Here is a 16,662-nt window from a genome sequence, read left to right on the forward strand (position 1 = left end):
TGAAGACATAATTATACCGTCCTCTAATGTTCAGCCTGCCTTCCCAACTACACTGCAAGCAACTGAAGGGCAGAGACCACGCTGTCTCCAGAGCCTGGCAAAGTGCTGAGGGCGTCCCGGCTGGAAGGGATTATGTTGGAGACAACGCCCACTGCCATTCACACTGGCCCCCCTTCTGCACTGGAGCTAAGTTCTGAAGAGACTTCAAAGGGCAAAGTTTGGAGTTTCATGGCTAAAAGCTGACAGATTGACAGACTGTCTACCTGCCTCTGGTAATGAATATTATTTAATGAAATCTTCCTATCTCCGCATAAGCCGGGCAGGGGATGGAAGGGGCACTGCTGCAGGTATGAACCTTCACATCACTCAGCACACACGAAGTGTGTGTTTATGCCTGACTTGTCTACTTTCCACCCCAGACACCAGACCTAGGGATGGGAAACACCCACCTGCCCCAGGTAGGAAAGGGGCTGTTTTAAATGACTGCTATTATTTGCCTCATCAAAACCAAAGGAATGATATGGTCTCATGTTACAGATAAAGTCAACAGGCCCTACAGTTCACTCATAAGTTGTTGAAAGAAAAAATTTCTAAGGCTAGATGTAAGGAAGTTTTCTAAGATCCTTAAAACTAAGGGAAGCAGTCAAACAGAAAGTACTGTGATTGTAAGTGAAATACAAGTTATAAATCATCTCCTTCCCCATATTTTATATGAAAGTAATCCCGACACCAGACAGACTTTTGGGAAACAAAAGATATGAGGGTAAACCAAAGAAAAAAAGCTAGGGAAAAGCCTGTATTCATTTTCCCTGTAACTCCTCTGTGGGAGGCTTACCCTAGACATTCCACCTAAAGGATGAATTCAGTATGTTGACTTTTCAGATCTGGGCCTGTCACCAACAGGACATACTAGTGTCCCTTGAGAGCCAAGCCCAGCTCCGCACAGGTTATCATCTGTCCTCCAACGCTGCGAACAGTACTAACCACCGTCATGAACCGCAGTAATGGACCAGCTCTGGACTAAAGAAAAATCAATGCTCGAGATTCTAGAGCCCCCAAACGGCATACTCACCCCCTAAGCCCCTCAACCAGATCGTCACACCAAAATCAAGAGAAATCTAACAAACATCTACAACACTGATGTGTCTTAATGAAGAGATGGGAGAAGGGAAGAAGGAAAAAGAAGAGGAAAAAAGAAAAGGGGATGGGTAGAGGTGGGAAAGGCCGGGAGAAGAAGGCAACAGTACACGAGGAGCTGTAACAGAAGAGAGGGGGAAAAGGAGAGAGGAGAAATGGGAGACAAGGAGAAAAACCAAAGGAAGTGAGACCCGTGCTCTGGAAAGAGAATGAACAGGTACCCAGGCACTGGCACCTAGGGTCAGTGCCAGTCTGCACAGCTCAGATGGCATGGGGATAGTTTTTCTTCACCTGGAGGAAAAAAATACACCTTCAACACACAAGAAAATTACAGTATTCGTATCATGCGGCAGTCTGCATGCTGTGTGTGATACGTGTACCAGGTGTCAGCGGAAATGTGGATGAACAGGTCTTAAGCAGAAGATGCTAATAGTACAGCTCCTATCATTTACCCATAGAAACAGAAACCTTTCCTTCATCCTTCCAAAAATTTCCATGACAGAGAAAGAAAACAGAATCCCACCACTGGAACACACAGGTTTACCTTGCTTTTTAAATATAGTCCTTGGTATATGCATTTCTGGTCAGAGAGCAAAGTTCTGATGGGTTTAATGGTGCACTCAATGCAGTGCTTGGCGCATTCCATCAATTTTTTTAAAAAAATTGCATCTCTTATTTCTTTAAATACATTAATCAGCCTAGTGTAGGCAAAACGGATCCATCGGACAATGCAATAAACATGAATTATCATCTATCCAACACGCATAATGGCTTAAAAATACATAATAGCAGGTGTAGTTTAAATGATTAGTTATTACACCTGTGGTGGGTCTGATTCAATTGGGAAAAATCATCTTTAATAGGTTAAAAGGTTTAGATCACCATGCTTTCCTTAAAGTGGCTGCAGAGAGGGAATGATGGAGTGCTCTGTCATTAGTAATTCATTTAAGAAGAACGTGGGGGATATAGCAAAGAACAGCATAAACGAGCGAATCCAATTTATACATCAGGTAAAGTAGAAAACACCTTTTAAAAAAGCAAGATAAATGAATTTGGAAGGGAGATGAAATTGACGTATTTATTTTAACGGGAATTTGACAAAGTCCCGGCACACTTCAAACTTGCAAAAATATGAACAATTTCTTTTAAAGTTTCCATTCACTAATTTCAAGTCATATAAAATAATACTGCCAAACACCTACATAAAGTATATTTGGGGCTTGTTTATGTTCCTCTTGATCTTTGTCTGAAAATGCAGGCGACAGGCAAATCACATATTTAACAGCATCGACATCACTACACTAGATGCAAAAATATAAAGCACCCAAATAGCCCCAACCTAATGTGCTGAATAAGAAAGATACCCTGATAAGCGGCTACATGTAAGTGTGAACATATGAAAACCTCTCTCCTCCTTTCACTAATTATTTCTTCAGTTACTCTTGACTCTTCTCCTCCCTCCCCGCGAGGAACTGGCACTACAAAATGGGGGGAAGGACCTGTCCAATCTAGAATTTTATAGCCCCATGATTCATACATCAATGGGAGAAGATTTTGCAAAACTCTTTACCCATAATGCTAACATCTTCACACACTAAATAACAGGGCGCTCGGTTTGTGCCTTTCACCCACCTATTGTTGGGCACTTTTCATTAATTTCATGAAGCAATTCAACTGACTTTCCTCTGCAGAGGCCCAACACACACAACACGCTGTTGTTGGATTCAATGATGGGGTGCCTGCAGCCTGTCCTGTATTATCGTTTGATTTTCTAATTAGAAGATGAATGTGACTATTCATGGGTTATATTTGTGCCCAACTAAATTACATAAATTCAGGCCAAATCTTCCGCCTCAATGTCAAAGATGTAAAACGGAGACAGGAACTTTATTGCACATGTTGTGGGAGTGCAGCAAGCCAGGGAGAATTCTGGCGCTAAGCTGCTGATGCCGCCGTCGAAGCTGCTTGCTGGTGAGCCTGTGATAAATATGGAATCAGCGTTCCTTTCCCTTCCTCTTGCACTGAGTTCTTAATGAGTGCACCTCGAATTACCAATAGCTAGTTTAATCAAAACAAAGAAGACAAACTCCGAAGAAAACAGACCAAAGTTTCTCCCCCCACCCATTCCTCTGACCCTACCTTCTGTACCCTTCTCCACCCAGAGCAAAATAAAACCACCCTGCCACCACCAACTCCACAATTTTAGGGCAATTTCATAATTTTCACTATGTGTCACTTAAAGTTAGAGATAAAACTGAGGTGCAAGGAAGAGGAGTAAATTCTTGTCTTTGCAGTCTCATAACAGTGGTTACACCAGAGTCACTGCCAGCAACTTGGGAAAAAGCTGGGGGTGGGGGGACTTCAGGTTGAAAAACACCTTTAGATCCAAGATGACTGGCCAATTGAGAGAGATTTGTATTTGAGAGAGCAGGATTTGTAACTGTATAAATCAATGGAATACAGTATACTCAGGGGTTATCTACTATGAACTATGTGCTGTTAAATGCATTGTGTAGGGTAAGTAATCCCTTGTGAGAAGAATTGAAGTTCCTGACAGTCCTCACCAAAGAGATGCTTCCTGTGTGTTTTCCACTCTCCTACAAAAGACCTGCCTGTTGTAATCGTCAGAATACACACTTTATTTTCTGCACGAGGGGGACAGCAGGACAGAGCCTGCCTAATAACGAACCTGGGGTTTGAGGGAGCCTTAGCACTTTGCACCTGACATGTAAACCTGATGCATTGTCTCCAGTGACACTTCCTTGGAATGCCACCAATTCCAGCACTCCTGTGTACTACATACACATCTATCTCCTAAAATGTGAGCATTCATTAGCCATCTTAAAATATTAAAAATATTCCAAAATTAATGACACTAACAACCAAAGCCAAGTCCTTTTAACCCAGAGAGATCACAACTAGAGGGCAAAAGAAAATGACCAATATAACCTACGGGCCCCAAACCCCATTCCAGCACCGCACTGCTCCACGTGCGCTGCTCAGAAGATTAAATTGCCTGTGAAAGGTTCCTACGTTCATACTCTAAAGCAGATACCCAGAATCGTGTTAACAAGCGTTAGACCAAAGCCAACCTGAGTTTTAACAAGGACTGACTTAAAAAGCCAGGCACTGCCAAGAATGAGAGAACCCTCTTCAAACAGAAATGCTGCATTTTAGTAAGAAATCAGTACTCTGTCAGGAGTTCCTTGACAAATATGGTCATCGGCGGCACAAGGAAATAGTTGCAAAGCAGCTGTTAATCAGAGAAACACATCGTAGAACGCTGATGCTAGCACTCGTGAAAAAATGCAACGGGCTAATTATGAAGCTATATATCTCACTAAAGAGGCCGTGTTCCTTGAGATTCCAGGCAGAGCACTCTCAGATCCAGGGTCCTAGGACAACATAATTCTGGTTTTCTACATGCAGGCTCCTCTCTGATCTACCATTCACAATGCCGGGCTCCCTGTTCTTTCTCAAGTCTACATGCTCTCTTTCTAGCTAGGGAACAGGCTGGGGAGGGAAGGAAGCAGCAGCAACCACAAGCCACATTCCACGAACATATCCCAGAGTAGAAAAATCTATGAGTATGCAAAAGAAAGGAAGCGTCGGAACGGTCATTCTCAGTGTGGTGGGAGGGCAAATGTGTGTGAGTTTCAATCCAGGAGATTGCCCCAGCTGCCAAAATGAAAAAGGAGACTAAAAAAGCAGCAGGAATAAACAAAAACTAGAGGCAGTTCTGTGTGCAACCTCAAAGGGAGAAAGAAAGCTTCCAGAAAGCTGCTCTCAGAGTGTGACTGCAACTCAGGGAAGCCAAGGGCCCAACAGCCAGGTAAGAGGGGAAAGTTAATATGCAGAGGAAGGCTCGGTCAGCCAAAATTCAATACGCGCCTCTGCAAGGACAAGGAGGAACAGGCTCCCCGAAACCAGACTAGTGGGAGTGGGGGGAGGGGCCTGCACACTCGGAGCAAAACCACTGGAATGGCAAGAGGGGAATAACCTTGAGGTGGACGAGCCCGCAGGCGGGAGAAGCGCAGAGCCAAAGTGCCCCCTAGCCGGAGCCGGCGGAGGCGCAGGCCGGAGCGGCCGCTCCGCTAACTCGCAGAGCCCAAATTAAGTGTTTTCACTCAGGGAAAATGAAATGTTTTGCAAGATGAAACAGAATGAAAATTGAGGTTTTAGGTAATTACTAGTTGGCATTTACATATCACGGGCTGGTTCAACACCTATTCATTTTCCTCTTTTATTTTCAATTTTTAAAAATTGCTCATTAAAAATGAACAGATGACAGTGACAGGAATTTTTTTTTGTACTCTTTCCCCTTCTCTGAGGGTTACAAAACCAAGATGTACTTTTAGCCCATTTATCTATAATTAACACACACACAAAGGTATGTTGCATGTACATTAAGGGAGGAAAGGAGAAGGGAAAGTCAACAAAAGCCAGGAAGTTCAACAATAAAGACAGTGAGTTATACTCAGGTAGCCTCCTGCACCTGGGTAAAGAGCTGCCTAGCAAGTGCCCTGGCACTCAAAGAGTTAAAGGAAAGAGCCTCTCGACTTGGAATTTCCTGGGTTTTGTCACTGTGTCCTTCCCATTGTTGATTTGGGTTACAACCCTATACTAATTAAGCTTGTGGGCCCTAATTTCCTTTGTTTTACTTTACTTTCCTCTGTCCTTTTGTTTTTCACATTAAAGAAAGAAAATTCCACTGGTAGAAGCGCACAAGAGTTGACATGATAGAACATAATATACTTTAAGGCTATTGTGTAAATCTGTATTTAGGGAATTCTAAAGCATGCATTATTGACCCTAGTCTCTCTTAAAACTCATTGATATATGTAGTAAAAGCCTTTATGAAAAGTGGCAACTTCACATGCGCAAAAACTACCTTTCAAAGTGAAATATCTCTGCCATTTATTTTTTTTCCCCTTGGCCTTAGTTAAAAATATTGCATGAACTGCTTGCCAGAATGTCATTGTTTTGTTATTTGATTAAAGTAGTTCTTCCAGAAATGTATATTGAAATAAAACGCATCTTAAACCACCACACACTATTTAATGTCAAGGGACAGTGATCTTAGGGACGTAAGGGTGACTTTGGAGAGGTGTTCGTGTCCAGCCGAGGACTCTGTGTGCCAACTTCCAGCCCAAAGGGCGCTGGTGCAGTGGAGGAGCCCCGCTTGAAAAGCAGAGCTGCTGATGCAGCGGGCGACGGTCACCATGCCACAGAAGGAGCTGTGGAGCACACGCTGGCCTGGAAGAAATGAAACCCTTGCTTCTGGGTTGGGAAGATCAAAGTTCCTTTTTAGGAAAGGCTGAGAAGGAAAAGGGTTGTTCTCCTTCAGGGAGAAAGAAAAGCAAATTTAAATGCCTTGTCCCCACGCATCCCCACCTGGATTTAGATAGCAGCCCCTCTAATTTTTGATGCAACCAACAAAGCAGTTACCCAAAGAGGGAAGAAAAAAAGGATGACATTTGCCTTTTCCTTGGCTTTGAAATGCAACTGGCAGCAAATTGTTTGAAGTCCTGTTTAGAGAAGAAACTGTAATAGCCTTCATACTGAAAAGAGGAGGAAAATGCCATTATACACGGATCACGGTAGCAGTGACCTCAGCAGAGAAGGCAAACGAGCTGGCTGCAAGTTGGAGGTTTGGCCAGAGTGCCAGGAATGGAAATAAAAGGTTTATGTGCCAGAGACGAGTGGCAAGAGCTTGGTGCTCGATCCCAAGAGATACCAAGGAAAGACAAGTAGTTCAATGTCTTAACATGATTGTCTTTCAACAGCTCCTTGACTGCTCCTTCTTCCAGTATCCCCTAGTTTTATATTTTCAATATTCCTCTAATTTCCCTGCACTGTTAAAGAGGAAGCAGAGAGCACCCAGGCTTCGTGATGTAAAATTAATGAAGGTGTCAAGCTGTTGAGTTAAATCACTCTAAAGGAATGTAATGACTCAGTGTCCAAGATGCTCCCTGAGAGAACTGTGAGCTCACACAGTGACGGTGGCGGGTGACTCCAACACTAAAAATATGTGGCACACAGTCCCCAGCACCTCCCTAATGATACCACTGCCTCTATTTCCTAGTCTCTTTCTCTCCACCACTGGTTGAATTTCATGCTTTCTGAAAGGTATTTCTCCCAACCTCCAGTAGCTTCAGATGCTCAGCAGATGAAACCCTGCTTCAGTTTCCACTTCTTTTGAAGTTCGGCCAGATGGAGATTGGTGAAGCTCTCTAGTCATGCACTATTAAACTGCGGGATGATTAGGAAGGAGACGAAAAAAGGTCGTGTCATGGATAATGGCAACCTCAAACATTAAGGCATCGCTGGGGGTCAGCTACTGAATAGGTGACCCCCAGGTGGTGTAAGGCAGGATCCCCTCTCGAGGCCTTAGGGCCACCTGCTCTATGGGCAAGAAGATGGGCTCCTGAATTCCAAGGAAGATAAGCTGTGGACCAAGAAATTCTGTTTACCATCAGCCTACACACTGCACAAAACTAAAACCTTCAAGGAGTCTTTAAAAGGCACATCTAGGCCAAGTGCAGTGGCTCATGCTTGTAATCCCAACACTTTGGGAGGCCGAGGCGAGTGGATCAATTGAGGCCAGGAGTTTGAGAGGAGCCTGGCCAACATAGCGAAACCCCATCTCTACTAAAAAAATACAAAAATTAGCCAGGTGTGGTGGTGCACAGTTTCAGCTACTAGGGTGGCTGAGGCACGAGAATTACTTGAACCTGGGAGGCAGAGGTTGCAGTGAACCAAGATTGCACCACTGCACTCCAGCCTGGGTGACAGAGTGAGACTCTGTCTTGGAAACAAACAAACAAATAAATAAATAAATAAAAGGCAATTCTACCAAACACCCCGTAAGAAAATTAGAGAATGACCTAATGCTAAAAAATAAATTCGAATACCAAAAAAAGAACTAATCATAGCCTAGAATGAGTTCAAATTCAGAAGATAGCAAAAAACAAATTTTCTTTTTTTTTTTTTTTTTTTTTTTGAGATGAGTCTCGCTCTGTCAACAGGCTGGAGTGCAGTGGCACGACCTCGGCTCACTGCAACCTCCACCTTCCGGGTTTAAGCGATTCTTGTGCCTCAGCCTCCCGAGTAGCTGGGACTACAGGCGCACACCACCACACCCGGCTAATTTTTGTATTTTCAGTAGAGACGGGGTTTTACCACGTTGGCCAGAATGGTCTCAATCTCCTGACTTCATGATCTGCCCGCTACGGCCTCCCAAAGTGCTGGGATTACAGGAGTGAGCCACCACGCCCGGCCCACAAATTTTCTCTCTTTTTTTTGAGACGGAGTCTCGCTCTGTCACCCAGGCTGAAGTAAAGTGGCTCTATCTCAGCACTGCAACCTCTGCCTCCTGGGTTCAAGCGATTCTCCTGTCTCAGCCTCCTGAGTAGCTGGGATTACAGGCACACGCCACCAGGTTTGGCTGATTTTTCTATTTTTAGTAGAGACAAGGTTTCACCATGTTGGCCAGAAGGGTCTCGAACTCCTGACCTCAAGTAATCTGCCCGCCTCAGCCTCCCAAAATGCTGGGATTACAGGTGTGGGCCACGGTGCCCGGCCTAAGAATTTTCTTTAGACCCACCAGAAAACAGAAGGAGGTAAACAATTAAGCTCTGCTATTAACAGGATGCCACCAAGTCCTAGATCCTGCTACAGGCTGAGCATCCCTTATCTGAAAATCCAAAATCCAAAATGCTCCAAAATCCAAAACTTTTTGAGTGCCAATATGACGGTCAAAGGTCATGCTCAAAGGAAATGCTCACTAGAGCATTTCGCATTTGAGATTTTCAGATTAGAGATGCTCAACCAGTAAGTATTATGCACATATTCAAAATCTGAAAAAATCCAAAATCCAACACTTTTGGTCCCAAGCATTTGGGATCAAGAATACTCAACCTGTATTACCTTAGATTCTTTTATTGCCTAAACAAAAAAATTAAAGTATGGGTTCCAAAAGTGTAATTCATAATGCAGTAAACTGGCAGACTTAAAAATCTTCAAATTGCACTTTGGGAGGCCAAGGTGGGCAGATGACCTGAGATCAGCAGTTTGAGACCAGCCTGACCAACATAGCGAAACCCCGTCTCTACTAAAAATACAAAACTTAGCTGGGCGTGATGGTTCACGCCTGTAATCCCAGTTACTTGGGAGGCTAAGGCAGGAGAATTACCTGAACCCAGGAGGTGGAGGCTGCAGTGAGCTATCGCGCCACTGCACTCCAGCCTGGGCGACAGAGCAAGACTCTGTCTCCAAAAAAAAAAAAAAAGAAAAGAAAAGAAAATCAGCCAGGCGCGGTGGCTCACACCTGTAATCCCAGCACTTTGGGAGGCTGAGGCAGGAGATCGAGACCATCCTGGCTAACATGGTGAAACCCCGTCTCTACTAAAATACAAAAAATCAGCTGGGCGTGGCAGCATGCGCCTGTAGTCCCAGCTACTAGGGAGGCTGAGGCAAGAGAATCGCTTGAACCTGGGAGGCAGAGGCTGCAGTGAGCCGAGATCATGCCACTGCACTCCAGCCTGGAAGACAGAGCAAGACTCTGTCTCAAAAAAAAAAAAAAGAAAAAAAAATCAGTCAGGCGCAGAGGCTCACACCCAAAATCCCAACACTCTGGGGGACCGAGGCAGGCGGATCACGAGGTCAGGAGTTCGCGACCAGCCTGACCAACTTAGTGAAACCCTGTCTCTACTAAAAATACAAAAATTAGCCAGGTATGGTAGCACGTGCCTGTAGTCCCAGCTACTCGGGAAGCTGAGACGGGAGAATCACTTGAACCCAGGAGGCGGAGGTTGCAGTGAGCTGAGACCACGCCATTGCACTCCAGCCTAGGTGACAGAGTGACACTCCATTTCAATGAAAAAAAAATCTTCAAATTGGCAGTAGAATGACAAGGATTGGAAACTTACTATTCAAATAGTCATATACAATCAGCTACTGTCAGAGGAAAGTCACCTTTCTCACCAAGCACACCAGCCCCAGAGAGTGGCCAGGAATGGGCTCTCCATGGGGTCAAGTTGGTGGTCAGGTTCCAATTTCTAAAAGAGTGGTATCTAACACAGGTCTCACCTTTGTAGACGACTTCAGAAGTAACATAGCAACACAAAGTGTGAAACACAGGAAAGCAATACAAGCTATACTGCTGATGCCGACGAGGAAAATGTCATTTTTTTTTTTTTTTACACATCTTTCAGAGGTAATGACATAAGGGCTGTGAAATTGATTATCACAGCCATCGTCAGATTTGTACCCACAGACTGTCTTTGGTATCAAGGTACAAGTTTGGAAGAGAAACTGAATCAAGAGATATCAGTCCAGTTGCCTTCTCTAATAAACCCTAATTTAGAAATTTTCAGCTCAGTAAGGAAATCCATCGCACACAAGAAGAACCCAAAGGTAGTCCTAATGGCTTTGAACCATTCAGCAACCTTTCACTAAATACCATAAACATCCCGATTATTAGCCAGCACAGCTACCAATAAACAAACACACACTTTAAAAAAATAAATGATCCCGGCTGGGCATGGTGGCCCACACCTATAATTCAGCACTTTGGGAGGTGGGACGGCTTGAGGCCAGGAGTTCAGGACCAGCCTGGGCAACATAGCAAGACTCCATTGTTTCAAAAGAAAAAATTGTTTTTTTTAAATAGCTGGGTGTAGTGGCACTCCAGCTACTTGGGAGGCTAGGTAGGAGGATGGCTGGAGCTCAGGAGTTTGAGGTTACACTGAGCTATGACTGTGCCACTTCACTCTAGCCTGGGTGACAGAGTGAGAGCCTGTCTCTAAAAAGCAATCAATCAATCAATAAAACAAATGATTCCACAAAGGCCTACTGAGTACCAGAGCCATCTTGGCCAAGAGCCACTGTCCTACTAATAATGAGAAGATGAAAAGGAGGGTCTTTATGCCCTACATCTGATGATCTTCCCCATCTTGGTCATCTAGGAGATGCCAGATGAGTATGTAATTTACTTATGATTAACACAAAATTTACACATTTCTCACCATTAAGCAAATCAGTTTACTGAGCATCTTCCTCCTTTAAATCAATGGTAACTCCTTTCAAATTTTTCCCAGCTCTGTCTGAGAAACAGAGAAGTTCACTTTTTGTTATCGGAAGGATTATGAATTACCATCTTGCTTTGTAACCTTCTTGATTCTTCACATACTGTTCACAAGGTAAGATACCTGGAAATTACAAAAATCCCTAAATTTCCTGAATTTTACCCAAGCTTCCTGAAATATCCCTCATCCTTTTCTGCTCACTGTCCTTTCTCTCTCTCTTCTTGCCAGTTTAAACACATGGACATGGAGTTATTAACTTTTACAGGAAAACCAAATAAAATAAAATAATGTTGAAGCAAAAACGCAGTGATGTCAGGCTGCAGCTAGCACCATTTATCTGTGGGAATCTGATTAGCGCTCGAGTGGCAGAGCTACCTGGAAAAGTGCTCACAATCAAATAAAAAAATGATACCAAAACATTAACCTGATGGCTAAAAACTCCACATTTAAACAGTTAAAGTAATAAAGGAGCTTTTATTGAGTATTTTTTATATTTCATTATGCCCCAAATTGACGAGGACTCCCGGATACATTTTCTAGACTTTTGGTTCCTCAAATCAAATGCTCTCTTGGACTTTTTTTTTTTTTTTTAACTAAAAGGAAACAGCATTTCTTGTAAGTTTGAATGAAAGGATTAAAGCTTCTCCTAGAATATCGATAACAGTCTTGAGCGCAAACACGGCCAAACGCTGCCACAAACAGAAGCCTTTTTTGGTTTATGTACTTTAATTCTGAACTTGCTGATAAGCCAGCAGAGAATTTTCCTACAAGATTTTTTTTTACCTTACACAAATACTGTCATGAACCTGGCCTCTCATTTCCCCACTCAGTGCCTCAGATTCCTTCATTGCTATAAAATAAGGGGTTAAACAGATGACCTTCAGGACCCCCTAGCTGTGCCATTTTATAATTTCTAAGTTGATTCCATGAGGCAGCCGCTGATACCTGGGCCAGAGATACGGGCTTAGGTCAAGGACAAGACCCAGTCTTTCCAGATTTTATCTCTCCAAGCTCACACTCAATTCAAAAAAAGGAGAAAACCAACAGAGAAGGAGGAGACAGGGAATAGCAGAAGAAATCAGGGCAGCCAAAAAAGATATTACAAATTCTATATATTTTATACGTAGCGAAGCTTTCTTCACACTACTATTTATTTTATACACAAGCTTAGTTATCTAGTATCCAAATCTTAGAAGATAAAAGCTGCAAATGAGAACGGAGGAAGGAGCCAGTTAGTACAGAGACACAGAACAAAGACGTGACGGCAAAAAAAGCCTAACAGCAAATGTCAAGAGAGAAAAACATCCATGAAAAGCAAACAAAAAAAATTCAAAAAGCTTATTAGTTTGGGGTCATTTAGAATCATTTCAAGCAGTCATTTCAAGCAGGGGCAAATATACAACATATCTATATTTCAACAGGTTTTGAAAACAGAGCTATGCTTATAACACCATATAAACATGTTTATCTAAAATGACAATACTGAGTCATCAGGATTAAATTATATTCCCGATATTCAGCTTAATAAAGCAAGAAAGTATGTAATCCATTTTACATAATTCCCACCCAAAAGTTTTAAAGTGTTCTGTTTTGTTCTGCTTTCAAATGGCTCTTGATGACCACCCAGAAAACGTGGCTATCCAGAATGCCTCATTCTAGGAGGTGCCAGAGATGGTGGTTTTCCTGAATTGAACAAGAACAGCTTTGATTCATGTTAGATTAAGAAGCAGGAAGCCAGAGATTAAATAATGAATAGGTACTGAGCATTCACAGGTCCTCACAGTACACCAGCCACTTGTAAAGTCAAAATAGAACTAGGAAAGATGCTGTTTTTGCTGTAGCAATCTAAGACAAGGAAAGAAGCCAAAAGAGATCTTGAGCCACCTGGTCCCACCCATGACCTAGGGACTCCCCTCTTCAACAACCCTGACAAATGATCAGGAAGCCTCCTCTTGAATGCTCATAATGACCAGGGAAACTACTCCCTTAAGAGACTGTCAGCTCATTTTTCAGGAGTGCCTCTTTAAGCTGAGTTGAAATCTACTTTCCTGAACCTTCTATCCATTGGTCCTCGTTCTCTGGGAACAATATTAACTGATCCACTTTTTGAAACAATGCTGGGTGAGGAATCAGGATAGACTGCTGTCGCTGGCTATCTTTTCTATAAAAGCATTTATTTCCCTTACTCTGCTTAGTAACTAAAGGTGAACACTGGCCTCACTGTGTAACAGTTTCATAAATTCTGCTCTTTCGTTTGGTAAAAGCAGCCTTGCCCTTTCTGGAAGAGCCAAGGCTACACCTGTAATGTCAGAATGCATTAGCAATAATAAAGGCCACAGTAATGCAAGAGCCGACTTCATGAACACGTCATTCCAGAATGGCTAAATTCAATCAAATATGGCAGCGCTTCCTACAATGCTACGATCATTGGGGCCAGCGCGTGTGACGTGGGCCCACTTACTGGAAGTGTTGGAAAGAGAAAGTGAGCATTCTGCTTTGAGACTGTAATAGACAGGGTTTTTACCAGCCCACAGGTGGTTCAGAATCCTTCTTTCCCAGGAATTACCTAGAAATTCATTTAACATCTAAAGACTACAAATGAAACTTCAGAAAGTTAAAAGTATATAATGAGAAGGGGCCAAGGGGATGGTATTCACTCAACCTCACCTTAAATATGTATGATTCTTAGGGGAAAAAAGTCAACACCCATAAGGTGGTAATCAAAAAGCAAAGCCAAAGATGAGCCAGGTTTAATTCTAACTCAGTCACCAACTTCTTCAGTAACTTTCAAAGCTACTTACCTTTCCTGTTTCTGCTTCCTCATCTGTAAAATGGAACTAATACTGCTTAGAGACTCACAAAGTGTTATAAGGAATAATTAGTTAGCATTTATATAACACTTTTCATCTTCAAAGTAGGATTATAGACTATAAAGCAGAGTAGATGTGGTTTGAAAAATCTTTTTAAAACCTAAAATAAAGCATGAAAGCAAATTCAGAGAAGTAAAATCGGCTGACATCATCTTTATATGATGTTAGATAGCTCTGCCTCCACAGGCACCCCTGTCTGCCCTACTCAGTATCTGTGTGTGGAGACAAAGGTATAAGAACATTTTATTAGGGAAAATGGGAGGAGATAGAAGACAAAAAGGAGAAAGAGAAGATTAGAGAAAAGGAATGGGAGAAAGTATAAAAGGGAGAAAAGATAAGAGAGAAAAAGAAAAGGAGAGAATAGAAAACAGCAAGAAATAAAGAGAGAAAAGACAAATCTTATCCACTAGGAGAAAAGCAAAAACAGGAAGAGAGGAAGAAAAACAAAAAGAGAAATGGAAAAGAAAACTTCTTTAAGGGGATATTTTTCCTATTTCCAAAGAAAAAAGAAGATTAAAAAGTAAAAGGAAAGTTTAAAATGTTAAAAAAAAAAAAAAAAAAAAAAGACAACAACAAAGAGCAGAGGAGAGAAAAAGAGAAGATAAAGCTTTCAAGGGTATGTCTGGAAACCAAAAGCTGGAAGAGAAATCATTAGCAAGTCCATAGTGCGTCTACAGTGATACTGTGTGGATCAATTCATTTAACGCTGCCCTGTACATTTACAGAAAAGTACCTCTGATATAATAAAGGCTCATAAACACGCAGAAATTGGGTTAGACCCGTTTCGAATTCCTGCCAAACAATGGTTCAGAAAAATGAAGCTCTATTTTAATTAGCTGGATTCACGAGTGATTTGATAACAGCAGATGCTGTCTGGATGCTTTCAGCTTGATGGGCTCCACATACATGAACTTAAGAGTGGTTTTGATGCAATTAGGTGTTTCTTTCTGCTCCAACATGCCAGGCCCAAGGACCTGAGCCTGTGTGTAGCCCCTACATGTTGCTATATTTATCTATATGTTAATATTTCAAATCATGAAGATGAGAAAGGTGGCCACCATAAGGGAAGTAGAAAAGTAGTTTTCAGGGCCAGCCATGGTGGCTCATGAGTGTAATCCAGCACTCTGGGAGGCCAAGGTGGGAGGATCACTTGAGGCCAAGAGTTTGAGACCAGCCTAGACAACACAGTGAAATCCTGTCTCTTCAAAAAATTAAAAAAATTAGCTGGGTGGGTTGGCATATGCCTGTGGTTCTAGCTACTTGGGAGGCTGGGGCAGGATGACTGGTTGAGCTCAGAAGGTCGAGGCTGCAGTAAGCTATGACCGTAACACTGCACCCCAGCTTGGGGTGACAGAGTGAGACCTTGTCTCTAGTTAAAAAATGAAAAAAAAAAAAAAAGAAGAAGAAGGCCAGACACAACAGCTCATGCCTGTAATCCCAGCACTGCAGGAGACTGAGGCAAGAGGATCGCTTGAGCCCAGGAATTTGAGACCCAGGAAAGTGAGACCCCCCGTCGCTACCAAAAAAAATTATTTATTTAATTTATTTTTATTTTACTCTCACCACTTCTGCTCAACAACAACAAAAATTTCAAACAAGCTGGGTGTGGTGGCACACATCTATGGTCCCAACTACATGGAGGTCGAGGCGGGAGGATCACTTCAGCCCGAAGGTCAAGGCTGCAGTAAACTGTGTTTGCACACTGCACTCCAGCCTGAGCAGCACAGCAAGTCCCTGTCCCCCAAAACAAAGAAAAGTAGTTTATAAAACTCACTGGTAAGTAGAAATGAATATTCTCACAATGAATTCTTCTTTCCACTGGGGAAAGAAAAGTTAGGTAGCTGAAAGCAAGCCACACAGGGCAGTGTCTGTGTAGAAATATTTAATGCCAAAGCTGAAACACAACAGGCTGCCCACTTCCAATTCTACAAGTCCAGCACACTGTTACAGCGAAGGATGAGTGCACCTAATGCACAGCCTGGCCTGGGAAGTGGCCTTCAAAATGTTCTTTGTAATCAGGCATCCTATTATAACCCAGCGCACATTCCCTGAGACGGACGGTGGTATTCCGGATCGCAACCCTGAAAGTCCGAGTCTTTTCACCAGGTGCTTTCAAGCCAGGCACCTTACTGCCCCTTCTCTCCCTCTTAAGCACTCTCTCTTCCAAAGAGCATTCTGTTTGCTTTTCCCAAAGCACTCCCTGCCCTCTGCTATGGCCACTTAGTGCGGCACCACCCACACATACAGAGCTGCTAAAGGACTGCATAAAGCCAGAGCAGCTTCCAGCATGGGGCACGCCTAATAGGAGGGCCTGATCTGTTAATTATCTGTCAGTTTGTCATGGCTGGGCTGAGGAGGGGAGAATGTGAAAAGGGGGGGTGTTGGGGGAGGCTGTCTACTCGGTGGTGTGCTACTGTTCCTGAAATTCTGAATTCCATTTTTGAAATCGTTCACCCCCTGTTGGACAACGTGTAGTACAGAGGATGAAGAAGAGAGGACGGGAGTTTGGCTTGACTCCTTTTGACAGAAGCGGGGGCCTCTCGAACTCCACCACTACCACGACAAGC

The 16,662-nt window shown here is 43.0% G+C and overlaps 1 protein-coding gene across 12 annotated transcripts in view; it reads right to left on the reverse strand.

Annotated features, from left to right (window-relative positions):
- The window catches only part of PEX14 (peroxisomal biogenesis factor 14), a 157,251-nt gene that overhangs the window by 96,281 nt on the left and 44,308 nt on the right, over window positions 1-16,662 (reverse strand). The gene's annotated exons all lie outside the window — the stretch shown is intronic.

Source organism: Macaca mulatta, chromosome 1 (genome assembly GCF_049350105.2).
Source record: "Macaca mulatta isolate MMU2019108-1 chromosome 1, T2T-MMU8v2.0, whole genome shotgun sequence".
NCBI classification, from domain to species: Eukaryota; Metazoa; Chordata; class Mammalia; order Primates; family Cercopithecidae; genus Macaca; species Macaca mulatta.